Here is a 12,791-nt window from a genome sequence, read left to right as displayed (position 1 = left end):
TATCCCGGAGGGCACTGGATGGCATCAAAGTACTCGGGGTATGGCTTTTGGTAAATCCGATTCCGAGGTAACTCAACTCTAAAATTTTCTCGAAGCATCTTAGCCATCTCCTCTCTAAGATTAGCTAGACCATCATCCATAGTGAACGATGCAGCTTGTGGCAGTGGCATAGAAGGAGTACGGTTGCTAGTTGTGGGTAGGAATTGTGGCATGTATGTCGACCCATAATTTGGTAGTGGTCAAGTGGTTGTAGCTGTAGGTAGGGTTTGGTTCGGCGTTGCCACCGAACCTGGCATGCTCATAATAGGATTAATGGGTGCAGCCACAATCTGATTTGTTTGGGTAGGATAATAAGCCATCGGCACGGGAGGCGCCGATGAAATAGGTAAAGCCAGATTAGGGTTTTGCACACTAGCAGCTAGACCGTCATTACCACTAGCCGATTGAGATATATTCTTCTGAGCATTAGTATTTTCTATGAAATTTTGATAGACTAGATTGTTACCATCAGAAATACGACTCTCAATCTCAGCCCACTACTCAGGAGAAAAAGTAGTACTCACAGAGGGTTTAACCTGCTTGGCTTGAAGAGGAGGGAACTTGATTTCTTCAATCGGAGTGATGTTGCCTTGGCGATCTTTCTTGAATTTTGCAAGGAACTCCTGCAGGTCCTTCTCCTCACGCGCCTTCTTGTACTCCTCATAGACTTGGCGATGATCGGCCAATATCTCATCAAGACTGGGCTTAATGATGTTATCGGCATCTACCTCAGATGGCTTGGGAAGATCGGACATGGTGGATGATGATGATTGATCTTCGGTCCCCAGCGGAGTCGCCAAAAAGTGTGTTGACACACGAACACGTCACGTGTACCCTCGACGCCAGGGGTGATGCACCGCAGCTCACGTCGAAGGAGACCCGACCGACAACGCGATACGCAAGACAGTCGACGGGCGCTTTTGCTGACCCGAAAACCCCACACCCCCGGGAGGGACCCCGTCAGGGAGTGCGGCGGCTATGGGCTGCCCTAGGTCAATTCGCTCGCCCCTAGAGCCTCGGGATTCGCAGCTCTCAAACACGAAGAACAGCGAAGAACGAGATAGAAAAAATGGTGGAGAGATAAAACGTAGATGAAAAAGTAGTATATTGATTTGTTCGATTGTGTGTTGTTCAATCGGCCGTCACCCCCAACATATATAAGAGGCGGCTGGACTTCCCGTACAAGTAAAGGATTCATCTAGGCTTTCCTTACAAGAAAAATTACATCAATTCACGTCCTAGAGTCCTAATTCTATTCCAACTCGAATTCAGTCTGAATCTGGCCCAAACTCTGTCTTCCTTCTTGCGCGGGCCGCCGGGCTTGCATATGATCTCCGATCGAGATGGACCAAATATCAAACTTGTGCGCCTCGACGATACGAACAACTCCCATGTTGATCATTTTTTCAAATAAGGCCATCTCGAATACTTTTCGAGGTCATCTTTATCTTCCAGTCGGTCTCGGTTTTGCAGTAGACTGGATTATCTGAGTCTCGTAGTGAATTTGTAGGCTATATATTATCTCTGATGATGATGACTCCAAAATCAAAATTTACCGTCTTGATGATACGCACAACTTCTGTATTGAACACTTCTTCATCCAAGGTCATTTTGATAAACTTTCGAGCACATTTCAATTTCACTCGGACTTGAGCTCATCCACTCGGATATTAGACACTTTCACTCGGATCGTCCGATTGGAATTTTTCACTCGGAAGACAATATTTCACTCGGATGACTATATTTCCACTCGGATGACTATATTTCCACTCGGAAGGCACTATCTTATTCACTCGGATGACTATATTTCCACTCGGAAGGCACTATCTTATTCAATCGGCAAGTTTTCGTCCCGATGGTAATCTTTTCACTCGGAATATTTTCACCTGGACGACAATTTCACTCGGATAACTATATTTCCACTTGGATAATAATAAGTTCATCCGGTCAGCAAACTTTCACTCGACCGTAAAATTTCACTCGACCGTAAACTTTCACTCGACCGTAAACTTTCACTCAGATGGTAAACTTTTCACTCGGATTTCCGACTGAAAACATAGCCCGGTCTTGATTTGTCTCTCCAGGCCTCATATGATCTCGGATTAAGACGAATTATATATGAAAATCAATCGGCTCAAGGAGACGAAACTTTTCCATGTAGAAAGTTTTTCGATTCAAGGCCGTACTGATGGCCAAATTACTCGCGCAACCTATCAGACAAGTGTCTGGCACCTCGCGCCATATTTCCGTTGAGGTTCAGTCTGCAGTATATTGCCTCTAACTTTTGCATATGAACTCGGATTGAGATGATTTATATATCAAAATCGATTGCCTCGATGAGATGAAGACAATTCCTTAAGAGTGCTCCTTCATCCGAGGTCATCTTGAAGACGTGATTGGCCAAAAACCACTCGGAACATTGAACTGTGCCACTCGGAGTATAGTTTCGGTCCGTAAGATAAAGTCGAATGAATATAACCGAAACATCAAAGTGGTTCCACTCGGTGACGTGAATATTTTTATGCTGAAAACTCATTCACTCGAGACCATCTTCATTGCAATATGTATCTTGCCAAAATCAGGTGTCAATAAAGTGATCCTAGAACAACCTACGTCAAGCATAACTCCAACACGGTGTTCACTTTTCGGACTCCGCCGAGAATATACCATCACGGTTACACACGCGGTTGATGTATTTTAATTAAGGTCAACTTCAGGTTTTCTACAACCGGACGTTAACAAATTCCCATCTGCCCATAACCGCGGGCACGGCTTTCGAAAGTTCAAATCCCTGCAGGGGTGTCCCAACTTAGCCCATCACAAGCTCTCACGGTCAACGAAGGATAAACCTTCTCCCGAGACATTCCGATCAGACTCGGTATCCCGGTTCTACAAGACAACTTCGACAAAGATAAAACAAGTCCAGCAACACCGCCCGAATGTGCCGACAAATCCTGATAGGAGCTGCACATATCTCGTTCTCAGGGCACACTCAGATGAGACATCCTACGAGTAAAACCAAACCTCAAGTTGCCCTGAGGTGGCCCCGCAGTCTGCTCGATCGGACCAACACTCAGAGGAGCACTGGCCCAGGGGGGTTTAAATAAGATGACCCTTGAGTCTGCAGAACCCAAGGGAAAAAAGGCTAGGTGGCAAATGGTAAAACCAAGGTTGGGCATTGCTGGAGGAGTTTTATTCAAGGCGAACTGTCAAGGGGTTCCCATAATAGCCCAACCGCGTAAGGAACGCAAAATCCGGGAACATAACACCGATATGACGGAAACTAGGGCGGCAAGAGTGGAACAAAACACCAGGCATAAGGCCGAGCCTTCCACCCTTTACGAAGTATATAGATGCATTAATTAAATAAGAGATATTGTGATATCCCAACAAGTAAACATGTTCCAACAAGGAACAACATCTCCATGTTCCAACAAGGAACAAACTTCAATCTTCACCTGCAACTAACAACGCTATAAGAGGGGCTGAGCAAAGCGGTAACATAGCCAAACAATGGTTTGCTAGGACAAGGTGGGTTAGAGGCTTGGTTCAACAATATGGGAGGCACGATAAGCAAGTGGTAGGTATCGCAGCATAGGCATAGCAAAAGAGCGAGCAATTAGCAAGCAAAGATAGAAGTGATTTCGAGGATATGGTCATCTTGCCTGAAATCCCGCAAGGAAGAAGAACGAGTCCATGACGAAGACAAACAGACGAAGTCGAACGAATCCTCACAACACGACTTTATCAGAACCAACCCGAAGAAGCAACACCGGAAAGAAGCAAACAAACATGGTAAACAACCATCACATAATCATGGCATGATGCACAATCAAGTATGATGCATGTCCGGTTTAAGTATGCATGGCATGGCAAAGTGCACAAACAATCCTACAAATTAAGTGGAGCTCAATATGCAACTCCGTTGCATATTGACGAAACACCACATTCAAGTTATTTAGTTCGATCTCGTTTATGTACCCACCAATATTAAATGTTGTTAAAACATGTCAAGAGGTGAAGCATAATTCAACTATCTATCTAGGCAAGTTTAAATGAGGCCGGAAGCAACGAACAACAATTCCGGTAAATCCCCAGATGCATATATTAGGTTTGGTGTTGTTCTACCCTAAACCAAATTTTATAGTTGTTAAACATGCAAAGTGATGCCACCATGTTAAACTAGGCAAAATTCTACCCCATTTACATATAAAGTTTATTAGAAACCGAGCTACGGTTATTTAGTTATGAATTAAATCATTTTAGCAAGCCATTTATGAAAAAAAAAGCAAACAACAATTTTAAGCATTTTTATCATGGATCAAAGTGTGTGATATTGTTAAATTAGATGAAAATATGAGCAAGATTGTCGGAGTAAATAACCATGGGTAGCCTAGCCGGCTCCCCCTGGCCCTTCTGAAAAAATTACGAGCCGATTCGGCCCTCAAGAATCCAAGACACAGGGCCGCCTTCCCCTTGCCGGCTGTCTCCAGGCCGGCTATTGGAAGGCGGCCCGACTTCAGCCCTCATGAAGAGAAGCCGCGGGAGGGCCGGCTCCAAGAAGCCGGCTGCGAGAAGGCCGACTCCAAGAAGCCGGCTCCCATAAAGCGATCAAGATCGTACCCTCGAAGTCTGCATCCACATAACGGCGATGTGACGGGGCGTGGCTACAGTGAAGCCTGCCACCCCCGAATCCCGGAGCATGCCTGGCACAGTGCGCCGTACGGGTGGCCATGACCCGTCCGGCGCAGCACAGTTGCCACGTTGACCCTGATGTCATCCACGACGGGCTACCAGTACGGCCCACGGGCGGTGGGCCCCTTCGGGCAGAGAGACACCCGAAGGCGGCCAGACCTCCCCCAGTCGGCCCAAGATAGAGCCGGCTCCCCACAGCCGGCTTGCCACCTCCCTCGAAGAAGACGCCCCATTAAGGAGACAAGACGCGGTGGGGCTACAGTGATCGCCCACCGGGCGGCGGCACTGTAGCCACGCCCACTTCGGCGAAACCCTCGCCACCAAGATTGAGCAACAGTAACCAGCCGCCGACAAGGCCCTGACAGTGGGGCCTGCCTGTCGACCAAGGAGCCGGCAGCCGGCGGGACCCACTAGTCGGCGGGCCCCAGCAGCCGGCGCAGAAGCCGGAGAGCGTAGACACAGACGGCTGGGCCCCGCGCCCAGCCGGATTACCATTGTACCCCCGGGGGTAGGCCTATATAAACCTCCCGGGGCATCCATGCAAAGAGAGATCAATCCCTGCTAGTCTCAGACACCACATAGGGAGGAGAAGAGAGCAAGCCGTGCCCTTCTTCTTCCTCTCGCCAAACAGCTCAAGGAGCACCGTGTAGCTACTTGTTCATCTAGTGACTATGCGGAGACCCCGCAGAGCAGCAGTAGGGGTGTTATCTTCACGGGGAGCCCCGAAGCTGGGTAAGATTCGTCGGCGTGCATGTCTTCGCCTCATCCCGTTTCCAGGCACCGGCGACGTCTTACTGGCTCCCACAATGATAAGCCACCTGTTAGCATATGTCGCACCTACCACCCGACATTTGGCGCCCACCGTGAGGCCAGGTGCACCGCCGTCCGGAGACCTGTTCTGGACGGGAACCCTCTTCCTCCCCCGCGAGCGTAGCCAGCCCAGCACGCCCGATGGCGCTTCATGACGTGCTACAAGGCGTCACCAATATCTGTGCGGTGAGCAGCCTCGCCGATCTCCTTGACAAGACTCTCATCTCTGACGAGCTCGCCTCCGACGCGGGCACCGACCACCTCGTCAACCTCCTCGGCCCGCTCCACGTCTCCGGCGAGCCTGACATGGACTTTGAGTCGTTTGGCTCCACCGATCCGATGCCTGTCGACTCCGACACGGCCTCACTCGACACGTTCCCCACCAACGTCGCGATCTACAACGACCCGCTTCCCCGGGCCGATGGCTGCGATGCTGTCACCACCAAGGTGATGGTCATCGGCCACGGCGGTGCTTCTGACGAGAGCGCCCACGACGCCCTGCACGCGGCGGTCCATGACTTGTCCATCCCCCTCCCGGCCGATGCCGACGCTGAAGCACTGGAAGCTCGCCGCCTTGCCCTCCTCGCGGAGGGACGGAAGTTGGTTTCCATGAGACGCCTCACTGAGGCCCACCGACGCGAGGCCAACCGCGCCGCCTTTGGCACGCCGCCCCCAGGCGGGCCTAGCCGGGCCGGCGTTGTCAGACAACGCGGCGCTGTCGTCGCCGATACGCTAGGAGTCGACCGCCCAGTCTATGCTACTCCACTCGAGAACCTGCGCGCGGCCTAGGCGGCCGTAGACGAGCTAGATGGACTGGGGGCCGAAGAACTCCCCCACATGACCCGACGCATCCAGCAGCTGATCGATGCAGCCGCGCAGCGGCACGAAGCCGACACCCGCGCGGAAAGCCCTCCCCCGCGCCGAGATCACGGCGCGACGTCCCGGACGCCGACTACGGGTAAAACCCGCGCGCGGCGCGAGAAAGAACCGGCTGCCAGCCGAACCCGAACCCGAATCTACATCGAGCGAGACGCAGAAGGCCATCCCCGGGCCGTGGAGTGGCGGGGCAACCTGCCTCCGCCCCGGCCCCGTGGAGAGAGATATCCCACCCCGCCGCCTGTTGCGCATCCGACTCTCAGCGGCGGCTAGGTCGCCGCGAAGGAGTCGGCGAGAACGATGCCCGCCATCGGATCGACCGCCTGGCGCGATCCCTGGCGCTAGAAGAAGAATACGATGTCGGCCCGCCTTGCTTCGGCCCCCGCATCCGCGACGAGCCTTTCCCCAAAGGGTTCTCGCTCCCAAGAGACACGCCCAAGTACAACGGCTCCGTGAAGCCGGAAGATTGGTTGATCGACTACTCCACGGCGGTTAGCATAGCCAACGGCAACAGGCGCATTGCCGTGAAGTACGTGCCCCTCATGCTGCAGGGCACGGCGCGGACCTGGCTCAACAGCCTCAAGCCATACAGCATCAACAGCTGGCTAGACTTCACAGAAGCCTTCGTCTGCAACTTCACCAGCACCTACAAGCGGGCTCTCAAGCCCAGACAGCTCTCCTTCTGCGTACAAGGCCCCGCCGAGTCCACTCGCGACTACCTCACGCGTTGGGCCGAGCTCCGCAACTCTTGCGAAGGGGTGCACGAGGTGCAAGCCATAGAATACTTCACTGTCGGGTGCCGAGAAGGCACCCTCCTCAAGCACAAGCTCCTCTGCGATGAGCCGACTACCCTCGACGAGCTTCTGATCATAGCGGACAAGTACGCCACCGCCGACTCCTTGATGAAGACCGAACTCCGGGTAGACGCGTCCGGAAAGGTACTCAACCCGGTGCCCAAGACGCCGGCTGGGGACTCCGGCCGACGCCCACACCAGAATGACCACAAGCGCAAGGGCCCGGTGCCGCCCTCCACCAGTCGGCAGGTGGCCACAGTCGAAGACGAGCAGCCCGAAGCGTGGCCCGCACCCAAGAAGCAGAGGGGCGGCAAGCCGGCTTGGTAGCCGGCCTTCTCCTACGAGCAGACTCTCGACGCCCCGTGCAAGTTCCACAGTGGCGCGAAGCCGTCCAACCACACGACCCAGAAGTGCCACTGGCTCACCCGAATCTCTAAAGGCGAAGGGCTCGCACCGCCTCCGCCTGCCGGTCCGCCGCCTCCGGCTCCGCAGCCGCTGGCCGCTCGGCCCGCAGTCGGAGCCGTGCACGATGAGTTCCCCGACGAGCATGCTGCCTATATCATCTTTACAAGTCAGCCCGAAGACCGGCGCAGCAAACGCCGAGAGCACCAAGAAGTCAGCATGGTTGCTGCCAACCCCGCCGAGCACATGCACTGGTCAGAAAAACGTATCAGCTGGAGCCGGACCGACCACCCAGAGGTGATGCCGTCTCCCGGCTCTTATGCGTTGGTTTTGGATGCCACCCTTGCAACGGATAGTCGCGCTGCCCGATTCTCCCGCGTGCTGATAGACGGCGGGAGCAGCATCAACATCCTGTACCGTGACACCATGGAGAAGCTGAATGTCAAGACGAAGCAACTCATGCCTACTCGAACTGTGTTCCATGGCATCGTACCCAGCTTGTCCTGCGCCCCCATTGGCAAGATCAAGATTGATGTACTTTTTGGGGACAAGGAGCATTTCCGCCGGGAAGCGATCTGGTTTGAAGTGGTGGACCTGGAGAGCCCTTACCATGCATTGCTTGGCCGACCTGCCTTGGGCAAGTTCATGGCAGTTCCCCACTATGCATACCTCAAGATGAAGATACCGAGCACCAAAGGCGTCATCACCATAGCCGGCGATTACAAGAAGTCCTCTGAGTGCGCAACAGCCAGCAGTCGGCTGGTCGAGTCCCTTGTGATTGCCGAAGAAAAGAAGATGTTGGACCGAGTCGCGGCCATGGCCGGCAAGCAGTCGGCCTTGTCCCCCGATCCCAAGGAGCATGATGCTCAAGGATCTTTCCAGCCGGCCAAGGAGACGAAGAAGATACCTCTTGACCCCGAGCACCCAGAGAGGTTTGCCATCATCGGGGCAAACCTAAACAGCAAAAAGGAAGGCGAGCTCGCCGATTTCCTCCGTGAGAATTGGGACATCTTTGCATGGTCCCCCAAGGACATGCCGGGCGTTCCGAAGGAATTCGCCGAGCACAAACTACACGTCCGAGAAGACGCAAAGCCAGTCAAACAACCCCTCCGCCGACTGTTGGAGGAGAAACGTAGGATTGTGGGAGAGGAGATAGCCCGGCTTCTGGCAGCCGGCTTCATTATGGAAGTTTTCTTTCCAGAGTGGCTCGCCAACCCGGTCCTCATGCTAAAGAAGAACAACAAGTGGTGCATGTGTATAGACTACACGAGCCTCAACAAGGCCTGCCCCAAAGATCCCTTTTCCCTGCCAAGGATTGACCAAGTGATAGACTCCATGGCCGGATGCGAGCTGTTGAGTTTCTTGGATGCTTACTCAGGGTATCAGCAGATAAAGTTAGATCCGGCAGACCGCCTGAAGACCGCCTTCATCACGCCATTCGGAGCCTTCTGCTACCTGACTATGACATTCGGCTTGAGAAATGCCGGTGCCACTTTTCAGTGTTGCATGCCGAAGTGCCTCCTCAAGCAACTCGGCAGAAATGCCCACGTCTACGTAGACGACATTGTGGTGAAGACGGAGAAGCGCGGCACCTTGCTGGAAGACCTCAAGGAAACATTTGAGAACCTACGCCGGTTCCAAATCAAGCTTAACCCCGAGAAATGTGTGTTCGGAGTGCCAGCCAGCCAGCTCCTAGGCTTCCTGGTCTTCGAACGCGGCATCGAATGCAACCCAGTAAAGATCGAGGCCATTAAGAGAATGGCGATTCCCACCAAACTTCGAGACGTCCAGAAGTTTACCGGATGCTTGGCCTCCCTGAACCGCTTCATCATCCGGCTCGGAGAGAAAGCTCTTCCCCTCTACCGCCTCATGAAGAAGACCAACCACTTCGAGTGGAATGACCAAGCCGATCAAGCTTTTCACGAGCTGAAGAAGATGCTGGCCACGCCGCCTGTCCTGGCGGCGCCGACTGAGAAAGAGCCCATGCTCCTCTACATTGCCGCAACCAGCCGGGTGGTCAGCACCGTCATCGTAGTCCAACGCCCAGAAGAAGGCCGAGCCCAGCCGGTCCAGAGGCCGATGTACTATTTGAGCGAGGTGCTGTCTACCTCGAAGCAGAACTACCCGCACTACCAGAAGATGTGCTACGGCGTGTACTTCGCCGCCAAGAAGCTGAAGCCCTACTTCCAAGAGCATCCCATCACGGTTGTATGCACCGCCCCGCTGGCCGAGATCATAGGCAGCCGGGATGCATCCGGCCGGGTGGCGAAATGGGCCATCGAGCTGGCCCCCTATACGATCTTCTACCAGCCTCGCACCACCATCAAGTCCCAAGCATTGGCCGACTTCCTCGTCGACTGGGCCGAGACCCAGTACCTACCGCCGGCTCCCGACTCCACTCATTGGCGCATGCACTTCGATGGGTCCAAGATGCGCACCGGCTTGGGAGCCGGCTTCATCCTCACCTCTCCCAAAGGCGACAAGCTCAGATACACGCTACAAATTCACTTTGCCGCCTCCAACAACGTGGCCGAGTACGAGGCGCTCATACATGGGCTCCGGCTTGCCAAAGAACTCGGCATTCGCCGGATCCTATGTTATGGCGACTCGGACTTGGTGGTCCAGCAATCATCCGGCGACTGGGATGCCAAGGACGCAAATATGGCAAGCTACCGCTTCCTTGTTCAGCAGATCAGTGGGATTTTGAAGGATGCGAGTTCCTCCACGTACCAAGAGCCAACGACGAGCCAGCTGATGCCCTGGCTCGAATGGGCTCCACTCGGCAAGCAATACCAACTGGTGTCTCTCTACAACGCCTCCTCAAGCCATCTATCAAGCCATCTTCAGAGTCCGATTCCATCTTCGTGCCGCCTGACCCTGACGCAGCCGGCTCGAAGAACCAAGCAGGTGACCTGGGGACTTCGATAGTCGGCCAGGGGGTATCAGCAGGCGGCTCGGGGACTTCCGTAGTTACGCCCGACCCGGGGACTGCCTCACCCAGCTCGGGGACTGCGGTAGTCGGCCCGGAGACTACACCAACACAACAGGCGGCGGCCGACTCCAGAATTTCACCGCCCAGCCCGCCCGCCCTGGTCGCAGTAGCCGTTTTGGCAATAGAAGAAGTCGCAGCTCCGTCATGGGCTCAATCCATCCTCAACTTCCTAATAAACCAAGATCTGCCGGCTGACGAAGTAGAGGCAAGACAAGTCCAACGTCGAGCCGGAGCATACACAATCGTCAACAGAGAACTCGTCAAGCGCAGTGTCACTGGAGTCCTCCAGCGATGCGTTGAGCAAGAGAAGGGCATTGCAATCCTCAGAGACATCCACCAAGGAGAATGCGGCCACCATGCGGCCTCAAGATCACTCGTCGCCAAAGCCTTCCGCCATGGTTTCTTTTGGCCGACTGCTTTGGATGACGCCAAGGAGTTAGTTAAACATTGCAAAGGGTGCCAACTCTTCAGCTCCAAGCAACACATGCCGGCTTCAGCACTCAAGACCATTCCCCTCACTTGGCCCTTCGCCGTTTGGGGACTGGACATGGTGGGCCCATTCAAGACGGCGCGCAGCGGCATGACACATCTGCTTGTCGCCGTGGACAAATTCACCAAATGGATTGAGGCAAAGCCGATCAAGAAGCTGAATGGGCCGACTGCCGTGACATTTATCGCAGATATAAAAACTCGATACGGCGTGCCACACAGCATCATCACCGACAATGGCACGAATTTCGCCAAGGGAGCCTTGGCACGTTTCTGCGCGACGCAAGGCATCCGGTTGGACCTAGCGTCCGTTGCCCACCCGCAGTCAAACGGCCAGGTCGAGCGAGCCAACGGCCTCATCCTTTCCGGCATCAAGCCCCGACTGATTGCACCACTGGAGCGTTCAGCCGGCTGTTGGCTCGATGAGCTGCCGGCTGTCCTCTGGAGTCTGCGCACTACACCAAACAAGTCAACCGGCTTCACTCCTTTCTTCCTCGTATATGGTGCCGAGGCGGTCATCCCAACTGACACCGAGTTTGACTCGCCTCGGGTAACCATGTACACGAAAGGCGAGGCCAAGGAAGCACGAGAAGACGGCGTCGACCTGCTGGAAGAAGGCCGGCTGTTAGCCCTTAGCCGGTCCGCCATCTATCAGCAGGGCTTGCGCCGTACCACAGCCGGAAGGTCAAGCCAAGATCCTTCCAAGAGGGTGATCTTGTGCTCCGGCTGATCCAGTGAACAGCCGGCCAGCACAAGCTCTTGGCCCCTTGGGAGGGCCCCTTCATCATCAGCAGAGCCTTAGGCAATGACTCCTACTACCATATCGACGCGCAGAAGCCGAAGGCACGAAAGAGAGACGACTCCAGCAAGGAGTCGGAACGACCATGGAACGCCAACCTCCTCCGAAGGTTTTACAGTTGAAATGCAGTATGTATCACGCTAACTTTTGTTCTAAATACGAGACAATAGGCCCCCCGAGGAGAGCTCGGGGACTGCCATCTTTTGTCTATGAATGAAAAGTATCATGCTTATGGCCTTGTCATTGCATTCACTTTTTTCCGTCCGGCACCGGGTTCGACTAGTCGGCCCGGGGACTGGCCGCCTGGAGTTATATTAGAAGTCCTACCCGCAGTCAGACAAGTAGTGTCCCGGCTCCCAAGCCTTCTCTTGCCAAAAGTCGCAGTTCGAAGAACCCGCTGTCCGGCTGGCAAAAGTTAAGGGCAGGAACGGGTGCCCACACGAAAAACGGCTAGGGACTAACGGACTAATATAACAAAAGCCGGTTTTTCTCCCACCGCCGACCAGCTACCAGAGTAGCCGGCCGGCCGGCTTCCATTCACCTCGCTCCAATCTAAGAAAGCTCGAGTACTTGCCTTCCCAGAAGGGGAAGGCGACAAAGGAAACAGCCTAAGGATAAAAAGCATACATGAATGGAAACCAAACACGCAATAATATTTACATAAAAGACCTTCAAAAGGCCAACATTCAACATAGTTCGAATACACCCCCAGTGGGTGGAACTGCGCAAGTTTAATAAAGTTGTTCAAAAGGCAACAAGCAGGAAAAAACAAGGACGGCAGACTAAGCCAAGGGAGCGACTGGCGAGTCGGGCAGGTCGGTGGAGACGACAGTGCCGGCTGGAGGAGTGGCCGGCTGGCGAACCTCGGCATGATCACCGCCTCCCACAGAGGGAG

Source organism: Triticum urartu, chromosome 6, assembly GCF_003073215.2.
Source record: "Triticum urartu cultivar G1812 chromosome 6, Tu2.1, whole genome shotgun sequence".
Lineage (NCBI taxonomy): Eukaryota > Viridiplantae > Streptophyta > Magnoliopsida > Poales > Poaceae > Triticum > Triticum urartu.
This window is presented reverse-complemented; position numbering follows the sequence as displayed.